The sequence below is a fragment of the Frieseomelitta varia genome, unplaced genomic scaffold, assembly GCF_011392965.1.
Source record: "Frieseomelitta varia isolate USP_RPSP 00005682 unplaced genomic scaffold, Fvar_1.2 scaffold_137, whole genome shotgun sequence".
In the NCBI taxonomy this organism is placed as follows: domain Eukaryota; kingdom Metazoa; phylum Arthropoda; class Insecta; order Hymenoptera; family Apidae; genus Frieseomelitta; species Frieseomelitta varia.
This window is the reverse complement of record NW_025109050.1, coordinates 336,249-342,248: the sequence shown is the minus strand read 5'-3', so window position 1 is coordinate 342,248 and position 6,000 is coordinate 336,249. Positions and strand designations below refer to the sequence as shown.

General features: G+C 31.2%; 1 protein-coding gene across 1 annotated transcript in view; it reads right to left on the bottom strand.

The window, feature by feature from the left end:
- Nucleotides 1-6,000, bottom strand: part of LOC122531604 — a 326,339-nt gene that overhangs the window by 219,915 nt on the left and 100,424 nt on the right. The gene's annotated exons all lie outside the window — the stretch shown is intronic.

Sequence of the window (6,000 nt, the reverse complement as noted above, 5' to 3'; positions counted from 1 at the left end):
TATTAGTAATTGTATATTTTGTGATATTGATAATATTTTTATATAAACAACTAAAATTAATTACGGAGTTATTATTTATTTATAGTATTGTGATATAAATATAAATTATCATAATCACTATAAAATATGATAAAATACGAATGTGATGTGAGAAGTTCAACGTAGGCATGGAGCGCTTTTCTTTTTTTAAAAAAAGACCAGAGTCGTGAGAGTCGCGAGGTGACATGAAACGTCTGAACTTTAGTTTCAATAAATTTTATATATTATTATGTGATTATTATGACAAATTTTTCATTCAATTTCTATTATAAAATACATTACAACACTAGATATAATATAAGATCGTAAAAATGGTGGGAAGTTAATTAAAAAAATTAATAGAAACGGAAATATCAGAGGAAACTTGAAACATTATTTTACACAAATTACATACGTGTTGTATATTAAATTTTATACATTTACGTGACTTGTACAAATTTTCGTCATAAAGTACATTAATGTCGGATACAACATAACATCATAAAATTTGGCGCAAATAATTAGTGACGAACGTATATTTTAAATGAATGGAACAAAAATATCAGAGAAAATCTGAAACATTGTTAGTTTCAACGAACTACGTATAATATTATATGACTCTTACAGATTATATATATGTAGTGTCGGTTCCCGGTTCTTATAATTAATCTGCAATTATAATTTTAGTTACGTTTACGAGCATAGAAATATGATAAAATACGAATGTGATGCGAGAAGTCCAGCGTAGGCATGGAGCGCTTTTCTTTTTTTAAAAAAGGACCAGAGTCGTGAGAGTCGCGAGAGAGCGTTGAAAGAGAACTGTTAAAAAGTGTCAATTGTTAGAAGAATTTATTAGAGTTGTTTTAATTCGTGTTGTTTTAAAGTAATTTGTCTTGTTTAATTATTTGTTGTTCCATTATTTGTACTATATCTCTACATTTCTCCGCTATTTGTATAAATATCATTTCTTGAGAAAACATTAAGCTTTCTGTATATAACAAGTAGATGAAAAAGAAAACTCATTCAACTGCTAGAGTACCATGCAAACAATTTTGCAATCGGTAATAAAATTATTTAGTTATTTTTTTATTGAAGATCTGGGCAAAGAAATTACAACGTATCGAGCAGATATATTAAAAACTATGTTTAAGGATAAACGTGTTCGTAATCTGTTAAGTTTATGCTCCTCGTTCAATATTAAACTTTCAGACTTTCGACGAAACGAGGTTAAACCCAAACGAAGAAAGGATAGACTCAAAGGACGAATTCGGACGTCAGACGTTGAAACAAATTCGATAAAACAATACGATTTACGTTCGGATATGCGATGGAATATTTTATAAAATATCTGCAAATATCATTAACAATCTACCTGAAATTAATTTTAATTTATATTATTATTATTATATATTATTGTTTATATTAATTTATATCATTAATATATAATTTATATTTAATTTTAATTAATTTGAAATTATCCGATAATAAATATAAGTAGAAACAGAAGAATTAAAGCATAGAGGATAGAAAGAAATCGGTAACAGCATTCGAGCGTCTAGAACGAAAGTGGATATAAAAGCTGAGCGCACTCTGGCCGACCGCTGGTAGGGAGGGAAAGGGTGGCAAAGGGGTGAGGAGGTAAATTGCACCCCTGGGGAACAGATCTGACGAGTGGCACGAAGGGTCACGGTAAGCCAGAAGTCAGCCGACTTTAATTAAGACACAGGTGTCTTTTGCTTATAGTTACATCGAGCTTCACCGAGGGAATCGTGGAAGAGACGTGTCCATCACGAATGGAAAAAAAATACACACACAATGCACAATTTTTATATCACTTCCTCGAGAAGTATTGCGAAGATTACATCGAGTGATCGAGCGATCGTATCTATTTAAAAAAAAAAAAAGCAGTAAATACTAAACAATAAAATCAGCTTTTTCTCAGAAATAAAATATAGTTGTACAATTCTAGTATACACTTTGCGAGAAAGATTTGAAGAATAGTTTTCATAAACAAGTAAATTTATTACCATTTACTTATGGAGAAACTTATGAAGAATACGATTTTTCAAATATATTGTTCAGTTAAAAGGATTTTTTTGCAAAATGATATGCACCGTTAAATTCGTCGTTGAAAGACACTAATTTCATCAATTTACACAAAAACATATCTTCAATAATTTCTGAGATATTTAACAAATTATGTTTCGCATCCTCAATTTTGAGGATAGCTTTCACCCCTTCAACATTGACGATAAAAGAAAGAATAGAGGTCGAATATTTTTTTGAAAACTACATTTATGCCAAATTTTATCAAAATCGGTGATTCACACATTGTCAAACTGTCTGTGTACGCCACGTTGAATTATCGGGAACTTCAACGCTGCTTTAACTTCGAAATACTGGAATTTCGATGTGTCAACTTTTATCAAGTGATTTCTGATTTGCAATCTCGCTGTGGAAGAATTCATCTCTCGACAGTTCTTCATTGAATCGTAAATTTTATTGAAATATTACATGCAAAATGAAGAACTAATATTATCTAATATAATATAATTATATATAATATTGTTATATAATAATGTAATAAATATAAATAAATAATATAATTGTTATAACAATGTTTGTAACATTATATCGTGCAATATTATATACTAATGTTAGATGTAACAACTTGAGAGACTATAATTCTGTAAAATTAAATTCCACTGTCTACCATCGAAGGAATCACTGCTCCTTCCACCCCCAAAAAAATGCTAACGTTGCTGATCAAATGCTAAAGCGAATTTAACGGCGGACAGGGACTTCTCGCTGGAAATCCAGTTACAATATCTCAGCCGAAATGTGAACCGAAGAATCACCTTAATGCATGTATTCATGCCGGGGTAAGCCCGAATCAGACGCATAGGTAGAATAGATGTTACCAAGGATCTCGACACAGGCGAGCCGCTTCTTGACAAAGCGGCTGCGGACTCGCCGGATATCGTCCAAGTTATTTCCTTTAAATACTGTCAAAACAGCGAAAATCCTCGCTGTGAAAGCAGCGATATCCTTCTCACCATGTATCCGTCAATCTTCTGGAACCCCTTATGAAAACTGTATTAAGGGACTCTTTCTTCGACAAGTGAACGTTGACAATATTTGATCTTTCTATTGTGCCGGTGGAAATCAAGAAATCTGCTAATCTAGCGGGGAGGTGTTTCTTTTAGAATACAATGAGAAGTTTCAGGAGTTTCAGAAAGTGATGATCCAATTGTTTTTAATTGTCGAATTTAATTGCATCGTTACGCACGATTGAGTGATAAAAATATGTCTTTTATTTTACCTAACATATCTCTCGTATCAATCTTCTGGTATTTTTAAGTATATATGTATATACATACGTAGTTTATCAGCTGGTAGACATCTTTGATAGAATATCAACCCAAATACTTGGATCTAATCACAGTATCAATAAATAAATTGAAAATTTTTGTATGACAAATTGAAGTATGAAAGAATTAATATAAATGTAAAATATAGATATGAGTATAAATATGAATATAAAATATAAAATATAAAATATAAAGTATAAAGTATAAAGTATAAAGTATAAAGTATAAAGTATAAAGTATAAAGTATAAAGTATAAAGTATAACAAATAAATTACAAAATACAAAATATAAAATATAAAATATAACAAATAAAATACAAAATACAAAATATAAAATATAAAATATAAAATAAATATAAAATAAATATGAATGTAAAATATAAACATAAATACAAAATACAAGTATAATTATAAAATAATATAAAAATATCCAATATTATTATAACGTTTAATAAATGAAATTCCATTTCTTTCCTTCTATTCTCCGAAACGCAATAAACAAAGACTCTAAAAATTTCACTTAGCGAACGACCAATGTAACAAACGATGGGCCCTTCCCTCCGCGAGCGTGCAATATCAATTAACCGAATACACCCAACACTATGCGACATATTTCACTTTCCCTACTGGTGGAGACCATTTCAAATGGTCCGAGATAAAAGGCGATCTAAAGCCACTTAAGAATCACAATTTACGACACTAATTATAACAAGCTAATTACAACACTCTCCCCGCGCACGCCGAGACATTCCCCAAAACCCTCGTACACCCGTAACAATTGATATTAATAACCACTTTATTCCCAACACATGAATTACCTGCCTGTTGCGTAATACCATTCGCCCATATATATATATATTTGTATCCACCGCGATTCCGTTACCGACATTATCGTTGTATATGTGCGGCGACCAATCGTCGATCATCGCGCGTTGATCACGGGAGAATCCCGTGGAGGCATCGTCTATAAACTGTGGCCGGTCTCATGTGTGGCCGGCCACACGTTCCACGCCATAATCTTCCCACGATAAATACATCTCGCCTAGGTAAAACTCGGAGGAGCGAGGCTCAGCAACGGGTCAGTGGCGAACACTTCACTTCGCCATGCTCGGAACGACGCACGCGAACTCAATAATTCACCAGTTGGGCCACGACGCTGAGGGGGAGAAAGGCAGTCGTATCTCAATTTTGTCAGGATATAACTATCAGCGTTTCGGTAACGAGAAAATCCACGATCACGAGGCGCCTCAGCATCGAAAACGCCTAACCGGTGGTGGTGGTTTCTTTGCCGATTGGATCGCCGATTTCCCCCGGACACATGCGCGATTATCGTTCATCGATGGATCATAACTACCGTCCGAGTTGCCAGATTTATGGAAGGATGACTGGAACGATCGTCAACCCGTGTGATTTATACAATTAATTTCTCGTAAAGATTTTCCTCATTTTTTTTTTTTTTTTTTCTTTCTTGGGGGAACGAAACGATGGAGTTTGGAGAACGTCGAGAATAGCGATCGGTTAAGTATAGTTTGTGGTTTCATTGATTTATTAAAGAACATTGAGGAGATGTCAACTGTCAAAAATAAGGTCATCAATAATAAGAACTCGTCAAAGATTAGATCGGAACATCAAACTAGAAAAAATGAAAATGAAAATAAACGAAACTGAGAAATCAAAGAAATATTCTCCGAACTTGTTCAACTTATAAAAACTATAAAATTATTATATGTATGATAATGTACGTAATATGGATTATAAAGTACACAAAATAAAATATACAACTAAATATAGCTATATATATAAATACATAATACAAGTACATAATATACTATATAATACAATATACTACAAAATATAAAACTATTATAGTAATATAATATACTATAAAATATAAAACTACTATAATAATATAATATATAAAAATATAAAATTACTATAATAATACAATATACTACAAAATATAACTACTACTATAACAATATAATATACTACAAAATAACTACAACTACTATAACAATATAATATACTACAAAATATAACTGTTATAATAATATAATATATTACAAAATATAAAACTATTATAATAATATAATATTATAATAATATAATAATATAAAATATAAAAAATATAAAACTACTATAGTAATATAATAACATATAAAATATATAATAATATAACTGAATATAAAACTACTATAACAGTGTAATATACTACAAAATATAAAAATAAGTATGTAACTATAAAATATACGATAATATTAGCTATAAAATATACAATCACGATCTCGTCAATTAGAGATATCGACTAATAGAGGACATTAGATGTTGACGCGAAGGATATTTCCGGATTATTTTTGTTGGTGGTGCCGTTCCATCTGACGGCGATGAAAAATTCAGCTAAAAAAAACGTTGCAAGAATTTCGCGGAAAAAACACGCAAATATTTTCGTATGTAGATGGGCTGTCGAACAGGCAGGAGATGGAATTTTCAAAGAAGAATACAGGGAATGGAATTTTTTAATAGAATCCATTTTCCGCGGGAAATCGATGAATAAGAAATTTGTGAAAATAACTGTACCGATTTGCAGGACAGATTTACTTTCGTCGAGGGGA